A 25,522-nucleotide genomic window follows, 5' to 3' on the forward strand; every position below is an offset into this window, starting at 1 on the left:
TTTCAAGTCATGTATGTATTAGAAATATATATTCACAGAATTTTTTTTTAATCTTTGTAATATCGTGCAGCCCTGGTGTCATGTCTAATTCCAATAGATTTTATTAACTTAAGGAATGTGATAAACACAACCGAAAACATTTTCAAAACAACTTTACTGCTTCCAAAGTGGGAAATCCTGCAGAGTAAATTACATCATCAAAGGCTTGGTGAAATTAAGAACTAACAGATGTTTCAAAATTTGATTGACATGATAAGATTTCCCATTTGATTTCTATATCCACATGTATAGTATTGTCGATTCTTCAAAACCAAGTCTGGGTGTTTAGTTAATACATTCTAAATGATTGACACGCTAATCTTGAAGAAAGATGATTTAGATAGCAACCTGTTCTGACTAAAGGGAGTACAGAGCGAGCTTCAGCCTTCATCTTTAAATCAACTGCACTCATTTCTGGAATGATTAAAACATTAAAGGTTAAAGCCCAGGCCCGGAACATCATTTGAGTGTTTCTTCTCACTGCAGGTTCACAGCAGAAGTCTGCTATTAATACTAGGAGAGCTCTTCTCTCGCTATGGCTTGGTGTGCTTTCAGATGACTCAGATCAGTCTTTCTCCATGCTGAGATGTGAGAAGAGGAAGTTTGCATCTGAGTTGGTAGAAATCTGTATGAAGGGTCATGTGAAAAGACATGATCCACCCAGACTTATTTTAAAGATAATTTGGGTCTTCTAAACTAGATCAACTTTGCAATAAAGGAAGTTTAAACAAACACACTCACCAGAACTAAACGCACACATCAATATTATAAAGAGAAATTGCACTGTGACCCTGAAAACACAAACCGTCATGAGTCTGTGAGAATAAATTCATTTTATTACTGGTTGTCAGCACTACCGTGATTTACAGTGTGGGTTAAACAATAATAATAATTAAAAAAATTGCAATTGAAAAAATAAAAAAAATCAATAAATCAATAGTCTGTTGTCCCATAAATCAGTTTGGTAATTGGTAATTATTTTTATTACCTGGAAACAGCACTTACACTGCATTCATTCACTCAAATGAAATTTATTTGCAGAAAGGCCATGAAGTCAGAACACCACAAAACTCAATCTTGGTTGCTTGTTGCATACATGGTTAGTTAATGACAGTTGGATTCAACTGTCAATGAAGAACTGGAAAAGTAAACTGGAAAGAAAGTGAGAGAACTTGCCGTTGGTTCCATATGCAACCATTACAATCAGTACTAACGTAAGATAAAATGATTAATGTCGAACAGCTTGGATGAGTGGTAACATCCCATGTACAAATAGATCAGGACTCTCATACGAAATGGGCCAATTCACTGAATCAGATGTGAAAAACATGCCTATAAATGTCATATAAATGTTCTTTGTTTTTGATATTTTCAATTCAGAGTGTGTTAAAAAACTGGCATTCATGAAAGGAAAGTCATTTAATGTTTGTTTGTTTTTCATGGTTTTGAATGAACTGAATCATTTAATTTATTATTTATTAATTTAAGTTGAAATGTGACATACAGATCTTCTCTAATTCAGTGGTCTTTTTTACCAGATCCTGACCTTGGACCTCTTCATATTTGACAGTTTTCTTCCTCTGCCTCATGAAAAACAGCAGAGGGCTGTATGGTAAACAGCCCATTATTTCATCATCATAATTTAAATTAAACCTCCTTACACTACCTTAATCATCCTGTTATATACTGCTTTGAATCGTCCCGCTAAATCGATGTCAACAGCAAAACACTCCCTCTAGACTGAGAAGGGCACATGATATTTTGAGAAACTCAATGCTTTACAAGTACCATCCAAATGCATCTAGTCATGCTTCCTACCCACATACTGCAGACCAAGAAAACGAGGATTGTTTAGTGCTCTGTGAAGTCTTTAAAAGTACATAAAAGACATTTAGTTCAGCCTAAACTTTTCAACAAAAAGCACTAAGATAAATCTGCTGAGTTCCATGACAAAGCAAAAGACAATTTCAAGCTGGAACAGAGCTGGTTTAGAATAGGTGCTGCCCAGGTAAACTTGAAGGCCACCTTGAATTACTTCATGCTTAAGTACAGAAGACTTCACCATGAAATACTTAAAATGTTGAAATCTGTTCTTGAAAGAACCAGGCTTAGTGGGGGAATCATTTGAGCTTAAAAAAAAGAAGCTTGATCTGCACTTGGTATTAGAAGATCTGAAACATCTTGATTTTCACCAGTCTGAGTGCAGTAGAGAGAACTGAACCATAGCCAGGCTGCTAAAGTACAGAGTGACTGAATTCAAGAAAAATTTTATGTGCAGTTTTTTTGCTGGCTTGCCATGCACTTTGTGTTAGAAATGCTGGCCAAGAGAGAGTGAAGAGCTCCATTCGATCCCTCTGCTTTCTTCATGGCCTCTTCTACAAGGCCTCAGATATTTAATGATGTCCCTACATCATGGCACAGAGCCGCCAATAAGAAAGGAACAATGGGAACCCAAAACTGGCCATTCCATATGATACTGGGCCCAAGAATTGCTTATACTGTGCTCCAGCATACAGAAGCCAGTGCAAATTGATAAACAGAGGTGTGACATGTATTATTTTTGGCTCATTAAAAATGAATCTTGCTGCCACGTTCTGAATTAATTGTAAAGGTTTGATAGAATTGGCTGGAAGACCTGCCAAGAGAGCATTGCAATAGTCCAGCCTGGACAGAACAAGAGCTAAATGTTAAAATTTAAAATGTTGAAAACAGTTGTGCTGCTTAATTGTTTTGTAGAAACTCAATCAATTCTTTAATTAACAGAATGGTCAAAAGAACAGAATTTATTTTGAAAAATGGAAAAGATTTTCCAGAATTAAAACAAGACAACTTATCTTTGTGTGTGTGTGTGTGTGTGTGTGTGTTTCCCTGGTAACTGAACAACTTTGTTGTTGTTAGTACCCTGGTAATATTAATTTTTCCTTTCTCTTTGGAGTGTTACAAGCTCTTGGTACATGAAGAAGATCTGTAAAGTTGCAAAGACTTGTCCACACCCCCCTAAAACAGCTCATTCAAACACGCCCCCACATCTCTACGTCACTATGTGGAAATATTTGTGTAATGCTGCCCAAATGTATCCGCAGTGTTGAAGCAGCCTTGCCAGGGAGATGGTGTGTGTTTCTAGGCGAAAGAAAATGCACTTTATTTGGCATTCCAAAGGTAGATGCATTTAGGAATCTTTAAGATTAATCCGGGCACTTCTGACTCAGCTACTGGAAGTATGTTTTGTTATTAGTTTAAATATTTGCTATTGATGTTCAAATGCTGAGTATTATGCATCGCGTGTGTGTGTGTGTGTGTGAGAGAGAGAGAGGGTCACACAGTGGAGTCAACGGTCTTAACAGTGGCTTGTGTACTGCAAACACATATGAGCTTCATCACTGTGTCTGTCACACAACTCTGTGCCCCTTTCCGGCTTGAGTTGATGGTAAAAATAAGGACATTATTAACTGTCTTTAACTGCTCGCAATCATGGAAAGGGTGTTACATTTCCGACGAGTGCTGGCGGTGTTCGGCCAATCAAAATGCACTGGGTCAGTTGGCCAATCAGAGCAGACTGTGCTTGTCGGAAGGAGGGACTTTGTAGTAAACTACGCAATTGAGAGAGGCGGGGCATAGAGGACCTACAATAATGTACAGTATTTGAAAAATAGCGTGTTTTTTGAACATTAAAGCATGTCAACATATTCTGTTACACCAAATACATAAAATAATGATTTTTAAAAAAGCATCATATGACCCCTCTAATAGTAAGACATTTTCAAGTCTAGATAAACAAAACAAGTTCAAACCGCAACAGAAAAAAAACTTCACTGTTTAAATCCTTTGCGGTTTGAAAATGTTTAACATATTTCTTCAGTTTGTTTGTATATGCACATCGCTATTTGTAAACTTGAGCCAGTTATATACAATAGTAAAAAGTGCCTAAAAACACCCGTCATCACCAGAAGAATGCAAGTGATGATGTAAGTCCAAATGTGTCCAATTTTTTGACATCAGTGATACATCTGTCTTTCAAATCAGCCGATAAGTATAAAAGCAGCCCAAAGCCTGTCCTGCGATAGCCGTCTGAGATGTCAGGTTAAAAGCCGAGAACTTGTGGACACAGTTAATGGGAGAGACCATATTAATCCTTCACCCCATCATCACTCACTCCACATTACACTGATCCTTGTCACAGCCAAAGAGGATTATTGAGGAAGTTCAGAACCTTTGCTTGTTTTCCTGACCTGTAATTCTTAATTGACCGATGGCTGTCAGTGCTTAAATGATGGCTCATAACTCAGACCCACTTGTAGATGTATAATCCATGCAATAAATCTACTCTGATTTCCCTCACATCCCATAAACATTCTTAGGCATGTGTTAGTAATCTAATATTCTAAATCTCTCATGCTGTGTGCTGACATTTACTGCTTGTTTTTTCAGTTCAGTCCAACAATCATGTCTGTGCTCATTTTATCCTGCTTCATATTTGATAGTAACGAGACGCTCACATTTATTTGACTTCTCGAGCAGCATCGAGCCATGGTACTACTGACGATGTTACTAACTGTAGTAAGTAGCAGGACGGAGGGATTTACCTCGGTGAAATCTCCACCGGTACAACCTAAGATATCGTAGATGTGGACATGTCAGAACTTAAAATTATATTTGCTAAAAATCTCAGAGCTGATACACATCTTAAACTTAAAACTGATCAAGACTTGTGAAAATGGGCTGGATGATATGACCAAAATCTTATTTTATGATATCTGAGGTCGTAGGTTTAAAGTGCATATTGCTAGGGACTGCGCCGATCACGATCAGCCGATCGTTAATGCGCATCTCGTCAGTAAAGCGAAAAAATAAGGCATGTGAAAAACGCCGTCATTTTAAACAATAGGAAAACAATGGATTGCAAAGACAGTTTGAACGCTGAGGAAATTGTAAATGTTTATTCATACTCGTTTAACGCACCACAGCCATACAATTATGAGTCTGCTATGCAACAAGAGAGCAGAGAAAAAGCCAGGATTATTCTAATAATAATTACAGTCTATCTGTGCCATTGATCATGGTGGCCACAAACTCGAATACGAATTACTTTATAAAGAGTTCTTTGTGTCAGAACAAAGAGAGAGAATCGCTATTCATTCCTTTCACTTCACAATAATAAAAAAACATCAATACAGAGAGAACATACAAACTCCACACGGATGTTTTTTATTCACCATAAGCTACAGAAACAGTAAAATCATGTGGTGCGTATCTGATATATTCTGTGTGTGTGTGTGTGTGTGTGTGTATCTCCATATATACACACACACACAAACACACACACACACATATATACATATATATATATATATATATATATATATATATATATGTGTGTGTATATATATATATATATATATATATATATATATATATGTGTGTATATATGTGTATATATATATGTGTGTATATATGTGTATGTATATATATATATATATATATATATATATATATATATATATATATATATATATATATATATATATATACATATCCATATATACACACACACACACACATTTGATCATTTGACCATCATTGACACGACAGTCACTTCTGAATGACTTCATTAATACAGAGGAAAGATAACTCGCTTCGCCTCAAGCAGAACTGTTAAGAGCACAGAACACCACCACAGCAAGCTCTTTGAAGCACAAAGAAACTTTTTGCATCCTCTGTTTAGGAGTATGAACGTAATGAGGTGTCAATATCAGATCATGATAATCATCTCCCTGCTTTAATGCCACACAGCCACTCTGTCTATCAGTCAAAGAACGCTTCATCTGATTTTAATAGTATCTGAAAGATAAATATCACATGCAAAACAGCAAATGGCAGAGAATGTGGTATGTTTGAGCATATCAGACTCTTAACTGCCACATTTCATCTCCCCTCATCTAATAGAGTTCTTCATCTGGAAAGGCAGGTTTGAAGAAGAAAAGAATGAATTTGTTTTCAAACGTCGTAATCAGACTCAATGAGAACGCATCACTGGTGCCGGATGTGAAAGGGAAAGTACAAGAAAGGAAAGAATGAATGAACTGTCGGCCTCATTCCACCAATAAACTCAGATTCGAAGTTAATGATGTGCAGCCACTTTGTACTGTAATAGATGCCACAACAAATGAATCACACTTTTGTCAAGACCGTGTTTCTCCAAGTAAAACAGGGCAGGAACTGTGTTACATCAAACTAAGTAGTTATTTATTTATTATGCATTTTAGTGAATTTATGTCTGTGTTGTTCCCTCTGTTCTAGTTGTTGTTGTTTTTTTTATTTAGTTTTTGTATGAAAATTCCAGTTTTTGCTGTTAATTTGCTGTTAATTAAATTTAATTGTATTGCAGCAACTGTTTGGTTACCAGCATTCCTCAAAATATCTTCTTTTGTGTTCAACAGAAGAAAGAAACTCAGGTTTGGAACAACTTGAGCGAGTAAATGATGACAGAATTTATATTAATTTATATATACTAAGTCCAAGTAGAGGAGTTCAAGTACCTCGCGGTCTTGTTCACGGGTGAGGGTAGGCTGGAGTATGAGATTGACAGACAGATCGGTGCAGCAGCAGCAGTAATGCGGTTGTACTGGGCCGTCGTGGAGAAGAGAGAGCTAAGCCTAAAGGCGAAGCTCTCAATTTACCAGTCAATTTATGTACCAACCCTCACCTATGGTCATGAGCTTTGGGTAATGACCGAAAGAATGAGATTGCAGGTACAAGCAGCTGAAATTAGTTTTCTTGGCAAGGTGTCTTGGCTAACCCTGAGGGACAGGGTACAAAGTTGGGACATCTGGGGCAGACTTGGAGAAGAGAAACTGCGCTCCGCATTGAAAGGTGGTTGAGGTGGTTCGGGCATCTGGTAAGGATGCATCCTGGATCTCTCAGCTGACCTGGGAATGCCTTGGGATCCCCCAAGAAGAGCTGGAGGAAGTGGTCAGGGAAAAGGACATATGGGTATCCTTACTTCACCATGACCCGGTTCCGGATAAGAGGTGAAAAATGAATGGATGGATGGGGGAAAAAAAAATTTCAGACACTTCCTTCTGTGCCAACTTTGAAGATAATAAACTATTCATTTTAAAAGCTTTAAAGACTAACATTCAAGGAAATTACATCAGAATTTTAAATAATTTTTTTTTAGAATTTACGAAAATAGTATAACTAAATTATAGCAACCATCTTGCATAAAAAGAAAGGTATTACCAAAAGAGGTATTTTCAAAATTATCTATAATTTTTTTTAGTAAATTCTCATTCATCTGCACCCCCTCATAATAAAAATTTTAAGCAAATTAAACATTAAAGAAATAGTTGAACTTGAAAAAAACAACAACAACAACAACATTTCATCTAACCATAAATATCTAGCATTTAAAAAAGACACTGTTTTGTAATTGTCTAGCAATTAAGCAAAAAAGGGGCACTTACTACATTATTCTTGACTGATGCGGGCAAAGAGCTTAAACAGAATTTTAAAAAAAGTGAGAAGAGACAAATTACTTCTCTGTAAAATGATGGAAAGAAGATGATGGATTAACCAATGGCATGGGAATCTCCAGCTCAGTGAAGTATCTAACATTAGCATTTCATGGAGAATGCTTCCCCTCAGAGCATCTCTCCCAGGGAACCAGTCATGGCGATGCCTTCCATGGAATGCTCGGGTTGTTCTTCAAAGTCAGCTGGCAGCAGGACTCAGTGCTCATTCTTTGACTCGCTCTGTCTGCGCGATGAGAATTTGGCCCGAGAACAACAACTTAGAGCCAGGAATCCAAAGAAGCAACAAACAGTCTAAGAGAAAAACAAGGAACCCTGCACCGAGCCCCCCGCACAGGCCCTGTCAGACACACTGGCCCCAGGCACACACTTGCTATAATTCCCTTCTTCCTGCTGCCGCTACACACAACCATGTTCTGCAGCTGATACTGCTCACTCGCCTGCCATCACATTAATCTAAAAAGCTTCAAGGAATGGTTGGAGACTTTTTTTTTTGGATTTTCACAAATATTTACTTGCCTGCAAATTACCAAGGAGGCTATAAACGTACATGGAACTGAGTTTCCACACTGAAATTTTCAATTTGAAAGAAAATTGTAGTCTTAATACAACTAATATAAAAATGTTTAGAAATATAACATTACTGTTATACTGTTATAATGTTATAATTCTCATCAAGGATATATTAAATCATGAGAAAACCTGCACTGTACAATAATATAGCCGTTTTCTGTAAATTTGCTCACTTGAGATTTGCACTACCATGGTAACTTGCTCCGATACCTCAATCTCATTCTTGCCTCTTGCACATTTCTGACTAATTACTACACGATATCTTCTGTGCTGCAATTATCACTGAACATATATACCTCAGTGCAATACAACTTCTATATTTGTACTCCTTGTCATTTTCACTAGATATACATATATTTATAAACATATTAATATTTGAACTTCTGGTTGGATGCTAAATTTTCATTTGGCACTTCACTGCATGGTGCGGCACGGTACGGTTCACTTTTGGGGGGATTTCCACTGGGTACAGTACCTGGTACTTTTAGTATCACCTCGGCTGAGGTTCCAAGTGAACCGTATGGTTACCAAAACATGACATGTAAACTCTGCTCACGGATTGGCTGGAGAGGATAGTCACTACCTGCGTTACTGAACTTGTGACACAAACACAACAGAACAGCTAGATTTAAATCGGCACAGCCAGCTAAGGATCGAACACAAATGCTTTGAACGAGCGCACCTTTTTTAACAACCAAAAATGGCTTTTCCGTTGTCTGTTGAGGAAGTACAGACGTTCCTCTTGTTGATTCCAGAGGAGCGGATCCAGCGAGAGCTTGATGGGGCGAAGTGGAAGGAAAAAGATTTTTAGGAGTCGCGACAGTAATGTTAGAAGCGGAGCAATAATAACAACATGTGAATAATCCCGCCCTCTCATAAGCGGCCCTAAAATGCAGTGGAAATGCAAACTGAGCCGTGCCAAGTCAAGTCGTACCCCACAGTGGAAAAGTGCCAATGGTTACTGTTCATTGTTAAAAAAAAAGTGTAGAAACAATTTTAAATCAGAAATTTCTAGTAAATTTCACAAACTATTACACAGAAACGGGATTTAGTACTGTATGTTAAATTAAACATTACATTTTGAAGTTATTATTATTTTTTTTTAATCAGCTCTGCCATCACAGAAATAAATTACATTTTGAAATATATTAAAATAGAAAACAGTTGTGTGACAGTAACAGTAATGTGACAGTTAAAGTAACAATAATGTGAAAAAAATTTCACATTATTACCTATTTTACTATATTTTGATTATATATATTAGGTGCATTACAATAAATTAGAATGTTGTGGAAAAGTTCATTTATTTCAGTAATTCAACTCAAATTGTGAAACTTGTGTATTAAATAAATTCAGTGCACACAGACTGAAGTAGTAGTAGTAAGTTTTTTTAATTGTGATGATTTTGGCTCACACTCAACAATCTCAACAAATTAGAATATCGTGACATGCCAATCAGTTAATCAGCTCAAAACACCTGCAAAGGTTACCTGAGCCTTCAAAATGGTCTCTCAGTTTGGTTCACTAGGCTACACAATCATGGGAAGATTGATGTGACAGTTGTCCAGAAGACACTCTTCACAAGGAGGGTAAGCCACAAACATTCATTGCCAAAAAAGCTGGCTGTTCACAGAGTGTTGTATCCAAGCATGTTAACAGAGAGTTGAGTGGAAGGAAAAAGTGTGGAAGAAAAAGATGCACAACCAACTGCAGCCTTATGAGGATTGTCAAGCAAAATCGATTCAAGAATTTGAGTAAACTTCACAAGGAATGGACTGAGGCTAGGGTCAAGGCATCAAGAGCCACCACACACAGACATGTCAAGGAATTTGCTGAACCACAGACAACATCAGAGGAGTCTTACTTGGGCTAAGGAGAAGAAGAACTGGACTGTTGCCCAGTGCTCCAAAGTCTTCTTTTCAGATGAGAGCAAGTTTTGTATTTCATTTGGAAACCAAGGTCCTAGAGTCTGGAGGAAGGGTGGAGAAGCTCAAAGCTCAAGTTGTTTGAAGTCCAGTGTTAAGTTTCCACAGTCTGTGATGATTTGGGGTGCATTGTCATCTGCTGGTGTTGGTCCATTGTGTTTTTTGAAAACCAAAGTCACTGCACCAATTTACCAAGAAATTTTGGAACTCTTCATGCTTCCTTTTGCTGATCAGCTGTTTGAAGATGCTGATTCCATTTTCCAGCAGGATTTGGAACCTGCCCAAACTGCCAAAATCACTAGGGCTGGGCGATATATCTAATGATACGATCATGCGCATCTAGTCAGGAAATCTGGTTCCGTGATTACTGCTAAATTGCCATAAGCTTTCAAATGGAGTGGCATCTAATAGACAGAGCCGTAGATCACTGACAAGCTATGCAATATCGCGTTCATATTGCGTATTCATCAAAGGTGATAATGAACGCAATATTGCGTAGCTTGTCAGTGATCTACGGCTCTGTCTATTAAATGCCGCTCCATTTGAAAGCAGGTGATGGCGATTTAGCGTTAAACACTGAACCAGATTTACTGACTAGATGCGCATGACCATATCGTTAGATATATCGCCCAGCCCTAAAAAGCACCAGAAGTTGGTTAAATGACCATGATGTTGGTGTGCTTAACTGGCCAGCAAACTCACCACACATTAACCCCATAGAGAATCTATTGGGTATTGTAAAGAGGAAAATGAGAAACAAGAGACCAAAGAAACCTGGGCTTCCACACCACCTCAGTAGTGCCACAAACTGATCACCTCCATTCCATGCCGAATTGAGGCAGTAATTAAAGCAAAAGGAGCCCCTACCAAGTATTGAGTACATGTACAGTAAATGAAAATACTTTCCAAAAGGCCAACAATTCACTAAAAATGTTTTTTTTTTTAATTGGTCTTATAAAGTATTCTAATTTGTTGAGGTAGTGATAGTGAATTGGTGGGTTTTTGTTAAATGTAAAGCAAAATGATCACAATTAAAAGAGAACCAAAGACTTAAACTACTTCAACTAACTACGTCTGTGTGCACTGAATTTAATACATGAGTTTCACAATTTGAGTTGAATTATTGAAATGAATTAACTTTTCCACGACATTCTAATTTATTGAGATGCACCTGTATGTGTGTGTGTGTGTGTGTGTGTGTATATATATATAAACATACAGATGTACAAACTGAACATTCTGCTGAGAGAATAAGTTCAATTCAAACCTGCAGCACAGCTTTGCAAAAAAATAACCCATTATAATGGCATAGTTTCAACTAGATATGTGAACATAATACTGTCATTTTTGAATGCAAACATGCTTTGACAGTATATATGACAGCTACGGAAAGAGAGCGATGGGAATGTTCTGCTTTCAAGTAAAGTCAGAGTTCCTTCAGTCAATAGGTGTCTGGGGACCGCACACATCTCACGGAACAGGTGGGTTGTGTTGTGAGTACCTAATCCACTATCGTTTGTTTAACCTGAGAAATGGCTTTAAAAGCCAGTAGTTTTGCTGATTGAATTGACAAATTAATGACCCGTGGTGAATGGTTAACACATATAATTTCCCTGCTAATCAGTTTAAAATGATTCACTCTCTGAAAAAAAAAGGTAGTTTCAAGCAATTTGAGTTTCAATCGAGTGTACATCTTCACTCACGCGAGATTCATTGAGTACTGTACAGAATACAATTATATCGCTATGATCACTATTGCATCAATGCCACAACTAAATAACCCTCAAAGCCTGTACCTGATAGGTCGCCAGAGATTCCATAGAAATGGAATCCAACATGTGTTTCTAGACCACACAATTTAATTTTTTATTTTTTTTTTGTCAAATCTGCCATGGTAGGCCAACTGTTTGGCTACCAACATTAGTAGAGTAAATTATGAAAGAATTTTCAGATCAAAGATTTTATTTATAGTGAAATTACAGTATGTATCTATACTGTGTGTATATTCATTTAGTAAAATTTTATAATAATAATAATAATTATTATTATTATTAGTTCATAGTCATAAAATAGAGTAGTACAGCCCTACAAACAAGCACAATAAACAATGGAGTTAAAAATTGCATTAAAAAAAAACGCAATTAAATCCATGGTTCATGCATAAAAACAACAACTATTCATGGGTATCCTATTCACTGTTCACTGCGGCCTCCTTTAAAAAGCTACTAAAATGTATTTGGGTATTTATATGTACACTTGAGGGATAAATAAGGTACAAAGATATACCTTTTGAAAGGGTGACCGTTTCCATGCATTTTTCTGAGTATGTACTGCATTTTAGGTCTTCTTTATTATTTGTGAAATGTCTGTTTAATGCTTGTGATCTTTACTTATTACTGGCTTTAAATGAATACTACTTTAAATAGTTTTCGATAGCACAGCTACTCAACAGAGTAGAATGACTAAAGTCAAACAACTTTAAATTCTTAGTATTTTTGGACTGTGTTGTGTACATTGAGACCCACAGCCCCACAGATACACAAAAACAACAACAACAACAAAACAAATATTAATATGTGAGCTTGGAGCGGTGGTACAGGGATAATGTGACAGAGGACCCTAAAGCTTTTCTCTCAGATGGCCAGTGAAATGGAATTCCTAGCAGCGGTCAAGTCATGCCCCGAAAAACAAACACCACTGGGCATGTGTCAGCTCTCAAACACATGCACACATGAGCAAGTACTGATGCCTCAGTTATGTTTGAGAAAAACATGTTTCAGACAGTATCGTGGCAGACTGGGAGAGAAGAACTACTATATCACTTGACATAGGGTCTTATTGGAATGTCAATGTAAATTCAAGTGAGAAATAGTGTTTTAGGAATTTCTAAACTGGAGTAAAGATAGAGTGTCTTTTTATAAAACAAAACTAGAGAATGGCTTGGTGGTTAATACATGTATTTTGACATGTTATACAGCCTTGTGTCATTTCGGACCCTGTTCTTCTCACTATTATTTCCTGTCCCATATCAATAAAGTGTAAAAAAAAGGCCAACAATGCAAGCTGATTCTAACATTAGCTCATTTCAACTTTATAACACTCTTAAAACATGCTCCATTAAAAAAAGTGCTCTATTTGGGGACTTAAAGAGAAAAACAAGGTTAACACAATGAATTTCAACATGCTTAAGAGTTCCTACAATGTTCTACAATGTAATGTTCACTCACGTCAATTATTTTGGATTTCTTTTAATTATATTGTTTCTTTAACATCAAATTAATTCCTCAAGTTAAAATACTAGATACCAGTCACATTTCGTAAAAGTCTATAGCCCTGTACCCACCTTAACAAATATTGTGAAAATATGCAATGCTTCAAATTTGGTGTGACGAATAAGATTTGCATTTGATAAACCGCTACTTGCTAAGAGATGGGACCATGGGAACATGGGAAAGGAGCTGTGGATGGCAGTGAAGTGATGCAATTGGTGCCATAGGTCACATGACAAAGCCAACATGGTGGATGAAATACATTACATTCATACCATACAGAACACACTTTTTAACGACTTGTGGAGATGTCTGGCCGTAATGCACAGCGAAATGTTTGATGAAAGCAAAAAGAGCAAATCAGCACAAAAAAAAAATGGAGAGCTGATGGTTATAGGCATCACTGAGTTGACCATGAACTCCTCTGTATACCTAAGTATTCTAAAGTCAAATGTGAGGCCATCCATCTGACAGCTAATGCTTGGCCACAACTGGGTCATGCGACAGGGACAATGAAAGTGAATGTTGTGACATTTGCCAAGTATGGTAACCCTGCTCTGCATTTAACCCATCCAAGTGCACACACACAGCAGTGAGTAGGGAACACACACCGTAAACACACACCCGGAGCAGTGGGCAGCTATTTGCTCCAGCACCCGTGGAACAATTGGGGGTTCAGTGCCTTGCTCAAGGGCACTTCAGCCATGGGTACTGAGGGTGAAAGAGAGAGCTGTTCATTCACTTCCCCCACCTACTGTACAACTCCTGCCAGCACTTAGACTCAAACCTGCAACCTTCAGGTTACAAGTCCAACTCTCTAACCATTAGGCCACAGCTGCCCCATGATCCCAAGCACACCATCAAATCTACAACAGAATGACTTTAAAAAAAGAATCAAGGTGTTGCAGCAGCCCAGTCAAAGTCCAAACCTCATCCTGACTGAAATGCTGTGGCGAGAGCTGTGTATAAACAAATGCCCACAAACCTTAACCCTCTGGGGACGGATTGGGCGGTACCGCCCAAAATGGCATACTTTTACAAATGTGTAGTTATCTCAAAAACTATTAATGCTAGAGAGATGCGGTTTTTTTTGCCGTCTTCCTCAGATTCCACTGAAGACAGCGGTATCCAGTTTGTATATTAAACACGCTTCCCTTATTGCGCAATACCACTGCGTAAACAGGCCAATGAAAACTATTATGTTAGGCAGATTCAACACGCAACAACCAATGTAAAAACCGCTGGGAGGAATATTTTTCTAACCCAATCAGAGGAAGGTTACCATGATTTATTCTAGCCATTCAGAGGACTCTGTAGCTCTGCTGTAGCCTTGTAAAAGCTGGGCTGGACTATAGTAAAACGACCTCCAGCCAGGTGTAATCAATAACCGATCGGACAATCAGCATGAGGTGGAGAAAGCAGAAAGCGATCGGAGTGTTACAGAGAATGATCGGAGTATTAGCGAGCACAAAGAGATAAATTCGAGAGAGATATAGCATTATTACAGAATTGTTTTATCAAAATTGCAAGCAGTAAAAGATTTAGGGCAGAACAAGCTCTGGAACAATTACTGGAAAGTGACGAGGGGAAATCTGGAGCAGACTGCTTTTACACAGATGACGAAGTATTTTACCAGGATGGGGAAGATCCATTTGAGGACTGGTATGTAACTTCAAATAACCTCTTTATCATTATAATTTATTATATCATACATCTTGAGTATGTATATGTTTTGGATTTTTAGTCAGATAGCGATTGAGGCATGAAATATTTGTTTTAGTGTACCATACTACTCTTTCCCTGTAAACTCAGTTCAAGAGTGGTGTGCAATTTGTTTCAATAGACTGACTTACTCAACTAAGTAAACTGCTCAGGTCAAGAGAGGTGAAATGTGTTTTTAGTGTACAGTGGAGTTTCATAGGGTTACATGAGTTTATAGGAGTTATTTTTTCTACATTGAATTTTGACACAAAAAAAGCTTCCAGTTTGATTGTGTATTTGCTCTGATGCAGGATGCAGACAGGACAACTCGCCGCACACCCCTACCCATTGTCCCTTGGACCCAGCAAACCCTGCACACAAGCCTGCAGATGTCAGAAAGTACTGTGAGCACTGCAAGGCAAGCAAAGTGTACAACAAGACCTCCTGGCCTTGCTTTGCTCACTGGCATGCCTAGGACTGTTTGTAAAAAAAGTTAATTATTTAATTGTTCTTTACACATTTGATTAAACAATAACACATTTCTGTCAAGCAAAGAGTTTGAAAAAAATTTTTTTTTTCAAAATCTGTTCTATATTGTGTGTTTTTCAGTAATAAATGACAAAAAAAAATCTAATTTTCGTTTTTGAAATTCTCTAGTTTATTGTACAATTTTTCACTCATACTTCCTTTATAAACACATTGCATGCATGCTTATGGTAGCTTAGGGTCTTCTGAATCCATCGATACCAAATACATGGTGGTCCATCATCATTACATATGGTTTATAAGCCGAAATGTAAAAATAGAGAAAACAGACCAAAAAGGGCTTAGTCCCAAAAATAAAAAAAAACGCCTAGGACTGTTTGTAAATAAAGTTAATTATTGAATTGTTCTTTACACATTTGATTGAACATTAACCCATTTCTGTCAAGCAAAGGGTTTGAAAAATATATTTTTGGGTCAAAAACTTTTCACTTTTGTTGTGTGAGGTAGGATTTTCAGTAATAAATGACAAAAATCTTATTTTCGTTTTTGAAATTGTCTAGTTTATTGTACAATTTTTCACTCATACTTCCTTCATAAACATATTGCATGCATGCTTATGGTAGCTTAGGGTCTTCTGAATCCATCGATACCAAATACATGGTGGTCCATCATCATTACATATGGTTTATAAGCCGAAATGTAAAAATAGAGAAAACAGACCAAAAAGGGCTTAGTCCCAAAAATGAAAAAACGCCTAGGACTGTTTGTAAATAAAGTTAATTATTGAATTGTTCTTTACACATTTGATTGAACATTAACCCATTTCTGTCAAGCAAAGGGTTTGAAAAATATATTTTTGGGTCAAAAACTTTTCACTTTTGTTGTGTGAGGTAGGATTTTCAGTAATAAATGACAAAAATCTCATTTTTGTTTTGAAATTCTCTAGTTTATTGTACAATTTTTCACTCATACTTCCTTTATAAACATATTGCATGCATGCTTATGGTAGCTTAGGGTCTTCTGAATCCATCGATACCAAATACATGGTGGTCCATCATCATTACATATGGTTTATAAGCCGAAATGTAAAAATAGAGAAAACGGACCAAAAAGGGCTTAGTACCCTAAGGGTTAATAAACTGGAGCAAGGTTGTAAAGCAGAGTGGACCAAATTTGATCCAGAATGATATAAAAGACTGATAAAGTCATACAGAAAATTATATATTCAAGTTACTGCTGCTAAAAGTGGATCTCCATCAAGAATCATAGGATGTCCTTGGTTTGTCACCCATGGATTTTCCATATTGGCTTTTTTTTTTCTAAATAAATGATGACACGGTGTGATATGTCACGTGTTGTTGTTCATCTGAGGTTTTATTTTCCAAATTGTAGAACCTCCCAAAGACCAAGTGATTTTTATTCTGCCCTGATTTGGAAAACCATTGAATTCTATAAGGTTTCAGTTCTTTTTCACATGACTGTGGGGACTCGGGAACCTAACTACACAGGAGTGGAGAGCATAGTTTGACTGAAAGAATCAGAAAAGAGGTTTGTGAGGAGATGTACAGTGGGGAGATAATTTGTGCAAAATGGCACTATGAGCCGGTAAACACACACACACACACACACACTTAGCGTGGTGCTAGCTCCCCTCCTGAGGCAATCATTACAGGGATTTGTTCTGCTTGCACTTATAGTTTTAGCAGATTAACCAGAGAAGCATCCGCTAAAACCCATTATTAGTTCTGAGGGCAATGTCTTCGTTTAGGGTGGAGATGGGGGTGGATTGTCCGCACTGCTGCCTGTTTGAAACATGGCTCCTAAAGAAGCATCCATGACTGTGAACAACATTCCCCAGAGATGAATGAGAAAATCAATTAAGAGATGAGAAGCGTTTAGTGCTATAAGTACATGCGAAAACAAATTCATTTAATGTAATGGAGGCGCCTGCCCTCAGAGATCTCACTGTGACTGTGAAATAACTGGCATTCATTTCATAACATCATAACATTCATATGATACACATCTATCATACAATGAGAGAATCATAATAGACATGAGTCTTCATGCAAATCTAAAATTAACTTAAAGGCTCCGCTTCAAAACCTAGTGAACTGCCTACAGAGGAAGCCTGCATATGCATGTTTCCCATTGTAGGAATTTTTCGGGGTTAAGTATAAGTTAAGCTGAATCGTCAAAATTTGTGGCATAATGTTGACACTGCAAAAATCTATTTCTACTTATCTCTCCTTTTCTTTAAAACAAGCAAAAAATCTGTTTGTTAAAATACTCGCTGCATCAACAGTACAGCCACAAGATGTAAACAATGTCATCACATCATTTTAGTGATTTTGTGTTAACTCTGTTAACATGACAACAAAACGCCTAAAACAAGTGTAAATTGAGCAGCTTTACAGCTCAAAATAATACACAAGCTTCAACAGTGCTTTTATAAAATATAAGTTTGACATTTCTATTGAGAAATCCTTCAAATATTGACCCCATTAACTTGCATTGTAACACCGTATCATTTTTCTCTTTTTTAACCCAAAAAAGATTTTTCCATAATGGGACCAGGGGTCAGTTGCATTAATTGTACATAAGTTACAATTTAACCTAGATGTCACACCCAGTGATTGGAATAAAACAGGAGACAGATTGATTTGCATCAATAAGCTCATGTTACCTGACACAATTCAATCCTTTAGACATATAATGATGATGGCATCATTTACATTTGTTGTAAGAAAGAGAACATTATTGTCGCGTTTCCACCGCAGGAACTTTACCCAGGAACTAGGGACTTTAGCCTGGTACTCGGTGTGTTTCCACCGCAGGAACCAGGAACTAAATAAAGTTCTGGGTAAAAAAATACCCCTCAGAAAGTCCCTGCTGGCGAGGTGGTACTTTTTCAAAGTTCCGGAACTTTCGGGGGCGGGACTTGGCCGCTAAAGTATGTCATCTATCCGCCGAGAAGCAGCCTCAACTCTGCTAGACCTTCTGATGTGTGCCGCTGGCTCTGATGTCTCTTTAGTGGTTAAACATAAAATATAATTCAGCTGCGGGGTAAATCTAACAGGTTATCTTTGGTCTGTATTCAATTTATCTATATGTTAAAATGAAAATAAAAAAGGCAAATCTATATAATATTTCGTTTCATTGTAATGGCTGTATATATATACACATATACCTGAACTAAGTACATTTCTTCAGCTGTTATTATGCTTAAATGAAAACGAAAGGAGGCAGTGGTATTTGATATCCTATTTAGTTTTATTGTAAATATACAGAGAGGAAAATTGCAGTAGCCATGGTCAGCTGACTGAAGTTATCAAGTACGCTGCTGTTTGCAGATTTACTGGACTTGCGTTATCGCGGACATCACACTCCCGAGTCGAATGCACAAAGTCCGCACTACCGAGAATGCACGTCCAAAATCAGCGTACTTTGTATTGAGAAACGCGCGCAGACCTACGTCACCAGTCTATATGCCTAATCTTCCCGGTACTTTACACCGCGGTGGAAACGCAGAAAGCAACAGGTCTGGGGGGAAAAAATTTCCTGGGAAAAAAAGTTCCTGGTACAAATGTTCCGGGTAATTTCGGTGGAAACGCGGCATATGTGAATAAATCACTTGCAAGCGACTCTTCAGCACAAACCTGATCTAAACATTCTTCTGTGCATTACTCCATGATGCCAAGCAGAAAAATCAAATGGAGTTTCTGAAAATTATTTGCATATAAAAATATGTTAACAGGCAATGCACTTTTTTTTTTAAATCTGTACTTATCTAGAGCAAACAGAGGAAAAGGAAAACTTCAACACCCATAATGCACTTTTGATTTTGGCACCACCCCTCTGTTGACGGTCCACTGGCAGAGATATAAAAATGTGAATGTTTGATCTGTAGTTGAAAAGCCCTGAACCTGTCAAAAAACAGATGGATAGCCCAAAAGTATGCGTTTTGCATCATCTGGCAGACTTTTGCTGACAAAAATACAAGGATATCTAGGTAACATGGAAAAAGAGTACAAAGCTGGTTGAAAATCACCAAACCTATCCTTTAAATACAGAGGTAGTTATAAACTAGTGTGGACTTCACATTCAAATTTAAGACTTTACAAAAGGCTAATGCAACTCAAATGAGCAATAAAAACATTTTCACTTAACATTTCTCTTTATGTTTGGTATTTTTGATGCATTTCCAGCTCTCAAGATCTGAAGAAGGCTGCACAGTGTGTTGGATGAAGCCTGCCCTTTAAACCGTTATGTCAGCCGATTGGACACTGCTTCCTTTGAGTGAAGTGGAAGGGGCAATTGGGTGGCAGTCAGCAAGTATGTGATTATGTAACTAAATGCATCTGTTCAGCAGTTTTTTTTGTTTTTTATTTTTTTTAATCTAATTGAGCAAATGTGAGTCTGTTTCATGAAGGGAAAAGCAATGAGATGGGAACTAGGCCGTGCATCAAAGAAATGACACTGTGTCCTGCCCATGTGGCCTCTCTGACTCAGGTCAGCTTATGTAAGTTACCTCCTCCTCTCTCTCTTTCTCGCTCTCTTTCTCTCTCTCTGTCTGTCTGTCTGTCTGTCTGTCTGTCCTTACATCAGGAGTACGCTGAGGCAGCTTTTAGTGTACGGAATATAAAGCAGCCAAAAGTTACATAAAAGAAAAAAATGACCTGGTAAGCCCAGATCATTCCACTTTTAAACCTCAGATAGAAGAAAAGGCACATGAATGGAGACAACTACACTTTAAAATTACTTACTCTTTCACTTAGTTACTATTTTACATCTAAAGAACGGTTAGCCCCGCCCACTGGGAAATCTCATTGGTCTAAATTCCTCTTTCTCACAAAAACTTATGAAATTTCAGAGATGTTCTGATTGGCTGTCGCTCAAACTGGTGCAGGTAGATGACCGTGCTGGTTAAAATGCAAGATTAGACTTTATGAAGTAAGATTAGTGTTCCTGTAGCTCAATTGGTAGAGCATTGCGATATCAAGCACAAGGCTGGAGGTTTGATTCCCCAGGAACACATGATAGGTAAAAATTAATAGCCTGAATGCACTGTAAGTCACTTTGAATAAAAGCTTCTGCTAAATGCATAAATTTAATTTAATTTTCTTTTAATTAAGATTAATTAGAAAAATTAGGAATGATAGGAAAGCAAAAAAATTAAGAATGCAATATTTACCTGATTATTTTTCAGGAGCAAAAACAAAGCACCAGAAGATCCCAGACCTGAACGAGAAAAACAGAAAGATGTATGAGGACATCTCGGTGACAGAGGGGAAAATAATTTACATTGTAAATAGATACATTTTGTTCATCTGAATTATGATTTGATGATCATGAAATCGAGCATCGTCCTATAGAAAATAAATAACATTTAAAATATTTTAAATAACTTTTTTAAACCATATCTTTAAACCACATGTATTACCTGTTCAATGTAAATGAATTAACTAACAACGAAATGCATATATTTCCCGGATCCATATAACCTTTGAATGAACCATGAAGGTAAAAAAAAAAAAGTAGTTGATTTAAAAAATAAATTGTGCAAAACCATCTCAGCATTTAAATATAAATCTGTTATTAAAGCTACTAAAGTTATTCAGTCAAGAGTAGTGTGTGACCTTCTTTTTGTTGTTTGGTTAACATTAACAGCATAGAAGCAGGTATATTAGGCTGATACTACTTTAAGATCTAATGCACATTAGATTAGATTAGATTCAACTTCATTGTCATTATGCAGAGTACAAGTACAGAGCTAATGAAATGCAGTTAGCATCTAACCAGAAGTGCAAGAATATAGTGTTTGATATACATAAAAGTGTAGAGAAAGTGAAGCTATGATATACAGAAGGTACTGTACAATGGAGTTGATATATACAGTATTGAGCAGAGTATATACAGAATATAAATAAGAATGCAATGTAGGGATTGTATGTACATTATGAATCATATCTAATATGCTGATAGAAATGGGTAACACTTTAGTATAGGGTCCAATTCACACTAATAACTAGTTGCTAATTAGCATGTCTATTATTAACATATTGGCTGTTTATTAGTGCTTATAAAGTACATATAATGCAATGCATGACATTCATAATCCTACCCAATACCCTAAACTTAACAACTACCTTATAAACTATTAATAAGAAGCAAATAAGGAGTTAATTGAGGCAAAAGTCATAGTTAATGGTTAGTTAATAGTGAGAATTGGACCTCAAAATAAAGTGTGACCGAAATTAAATTTTCTCCCAGTTGCTTAAGTTCACTTAAGACGTAACCCACTGCTCTCTGAGAAGCAGCTTTCTGGGTCATCGACAGCATGAGTATTAAGTTCTTTTTCATGGTTTATTGCTATTAATAAAGTTTTTAACATCAAGTACGTTCTATGCTTTATTTTCTTGCATATTCTATGCATATTTCTTTTCAACATTTCTTTCTTTTATATTGCACACTGCAATATAGACAAAATTAGCAAAAAAATTATATAAAATATCTAAAAACACAATATAAATACTGTCATACCACCCAGCCCTAATTGTACTCGAAATTTTCTAAGTCCTTGAGCTCTAGAATAATATAGAGGGCATATACTCAATACAGTATGAATAGAAATTTTTAAAAGAAGACAAGAAAAACAAACAAAAGTAAAAGTTCCAAAATGCTAATTATGAGGTTCCACTTGTCTGTTAGAGGAACGTGATGCATCCAGCATCCTGTTTGCATGTGCAGGTAGGAGGTGGGGGTCTGTTTCCTCTCCAAGGGCCTACAGATGCACTCCCTACCCACATAGCATCTCTTTTGTTCTCTGATAAATTGACACTGCCAGTTCCCCACGTTGCCAAGACATGAGGAAGACCGCCGGGAAAAAAAGAAGTAGGAGCAGCACCGCTACATGTGATTGGTATCACTTCTGACTGACTCTCTTCATGTTTTTATCTGCAATGTCTCCACAGGCATTAATATCAATGCTATGATTGAGGGTGCTAAGACAAAAAAAAAAAAAAAAAAAAACTCATTGTGTTCAGTCAGCCATCCATATCATTGAATAAGCTGTATCCTGCCAGATAAGCCAACAGTCTAAACGCTCATCAGCCATAAATTTTTTTTATTATTACATATGAGGTTACAACAAAAAACTATTTCATGGCCATCCAGGAACTAACAATACAATGAATGCACCATAGAGAAACCTATTTTACAAACCTACTTTATCTTTTAAAATAAAGCATATTATTCTAAATATTTTAGAATGATTCCTCAAAGTATAAGTGTATTCTGAAGTGTTACGTTAATATCACTGATATACTAATATAGTATTTTTTAGTATTTTGAATTATGTTTTATTAGTATATTTTCTGTTTTAATAATTTAATAATTATTATTATTATTTATTTGTTTGTTTTTTGTTTGTTTGTTTTTTTACATTGTATGTTTTTTTATTAGGGTTTGGTTTTGTAGTTTATAGTTATTTGATACTTAAACTGAAAGAAAATAAATGTTGCTTTGTCAACGAGATGAAATAAAGTTTATAAAATAAAAAAAGATTAAGGTAATTATATTTTATTTCTGTTAAAGTCTGTTTTACCTGAAGTTATGAAAATGTTTTTTTTTTATGTTATAGTTTTAGCTAACGATAACAACCCAGATTCTGAATAAAGGTTTCATTGTCTCATTACGAAAACATTTTTTGGCTCCTACGGCATATTTTGCAATTAAACCAAGGAAAACAAAATCAGCCCATGACACTTTTGCCTCAAAACCCCATTTTTCAAGCAGTGCAGGAGAAAAGCATCATGTGATTTTTAGAATCCGCAGCCAACAAGCAGTGAAATACGGCTCAAAACAATTTAGTTGAAAGCTGGCAAAGTTTCTGTGCCTTTGGAATGACTACACCAATAAATGAAATAGACTCATAAATTCTTCGTGGCCAGCGGCCATAAGTCAATCCATAACTGAGGAAAAATCTGTTGCATTCACCTCTGTGTGAAGATTCTCTCTTATGTAATTGGTAAAATAATTCTTCTTCTTAGAACATTTTAAAAGCCTCTCTTTGCAAAATATGTGACTCATTGTATTGGGGAAAATTTTTCGTTATTTATATATTCCTCATGTCGTTCCAAACCTATATGACTTTCTTTCCTCCATGAAAAACAAAGCTTGAATGTTTAAAGAATATCCTGGCCACTTTTTTTCTATATAATGAAAGTGAATGGGATCTGGAATTGTCAGGGGCCAAAAACACAAAAATGCTTGATTAATCCCTTATTTTTCATCCAGATCTTTTCCAAACTGATCCAAACAAACTCACTGACTCAACTTGTGACCGTCATCATTGAAAAGAATGATTCAATAATAATAGTGAGGAACCAAAACTAAACAAGTGTTTCAGTTTTCAGCTAAATGAAACTTTAATTTCAGTTTTCAGAAATCTGGTGCATCACTAATAAATAATTGTATTATTGTATTATTATTATTTATTTATTTATTTATTTACTTTTTTTCTCTTACACCAACTTCACCTCTTAATTTTACATTCTATTAAGTTTAATATAATGTTTAATAAAAATTAATGGTTGAGCCATTCCCTACTTCAACTTCCTATTATTTCCACTTAGCCTCCAGTGGTTCAGTAAGTCTCTTTTGTGGAATCCCAGGATAATGTATTGTACACATGCAAGGTCATTTTTAGTAAACTGAGCTGAGCTGGATCAGGGCCTAGAAGACCACTGTCCATGACCCAATGCATCCACAGAGCACCTGAGGATCAGATGGTCCAGTTAACATGAAGACCTTCACATGGTCATAAGAGCTGACAGACGCCATGCTGAAGCACACTGTATGTTTATAGAGGGACCAGAAAGGTCTCAATGCCTGATAAAAATACATTTAGGTGCCTTGCCTTATAACTGACTTTCCAAACTTTCGGTCTGTACTGTATATAGGGAGTGTATGTATTTGTTATGCATTTGGGTTCAATGACATGATGCAAATTTTTGTCCCAATCTGTACATTTCCTCCAAAGCACATTAAAAGCATTCATTTAAATTTTCTTAATTAATTTTCATTATAACAAAACTATTCCGTTCCCATAATGAACAAATAAGAATGCTATTCTTGAAAAGAAAACCTTAAGTACAATAATCTTTTATTAATATTTCTCCGAAAAAGTCACATAGTGACCCACAAACATGCTGAAATATGCAAACAAAATCAGACATGATATCATAGACAGGTCAAAGTCAATAAGTCTCTTAAATCATCAAAATCATTTGACCTTTTTATGACTTTTTAAGGAAAGGCTAGTTTAGGTTGTAAAATGTTGTGTATTGCTACTCTCAAAACTTTTTTTTAATTTATGAATAATTCTTGATATTTATATAAAAAAAAAATATATAGAATTTTTACCTTGAAAAATATGTTTTTTTAAATTGATATATATTTATATATTTTTTTTTATTTTAAAAATTATTAAATTGTGTTAAGCTTTATGTATTCAAAGTTTATAAACAATATTTTATATTTTTATTAAATTTTTATTGTAGATATTCTTATTTGTCATTAACCCATCTAATGCTGGCTTTATGCCATTAAGACGATGACCATGAGAAACAAACCATTCTGAATCCTAAGAATGAGGAAAGCAAGCAAGCAAGCAGACAAATTTGTGATAAAGTGAGGTGAAAAACAATCCACAATACTGACTTGCATTTCATCTAAGGAGCCCTAAATTATTCCTGCGCTCACTTTACTTCCTCCAAATTCTCATTCTTTGTCTCATTACTTACTCTGTAATTCTCAGTCGTATTCCCCATAATTTTGTCTACATGTTTTTGTGACTCTTCTATGTCTTCCCATTCTTTTCTCTCTACTTTCCAGCCATTTCTTTGTTTCCAGGGAATATTCTGAATCGAACCAAACTCAGTTAGACAGGCGTATGTTAAGTTGTGAATGATTGATGTGCCATTGACTTGGCCGGTCT

General features: G+C 36.3%; 1 protein-coding gene across 2 annotated transcripts in view; it reads right to left on the reverse strand.

The window, feature by feature from the left end:
* The window catches only part of LOC132151889 (lipoma-preferred partner homolog), a 205,560-nt gene that overhangs the window by 152,099 nt on the left and 27,939 nt on the right, over positions 1 to 25,522 (reverse strand). For both annotated transcript variants that reach the window (XM_059560397.1, XM_059560398.1), the window contains exon 2: positions 20,717 to 20,763. The gene's annotated coding sequence lies outside the window, so the exon portion shown is untranslated. The remainder of the gene's footprint in view (positions 1 to 20,716; positions 20,764 to 25,522) is intronic.

This window comes from Carassius carassius, chromosome 10 (assembly GCF_963082965.1).
Source record: "Carassius carassius chromosome 10, fCarCar2.1, whole genome shotgun sequence".
NCBI lineage: Eukaryota > Metazoa > Chordata > Actinopteri > Cypriniformes > Cyprinidae > Carassius > Carassius carassius.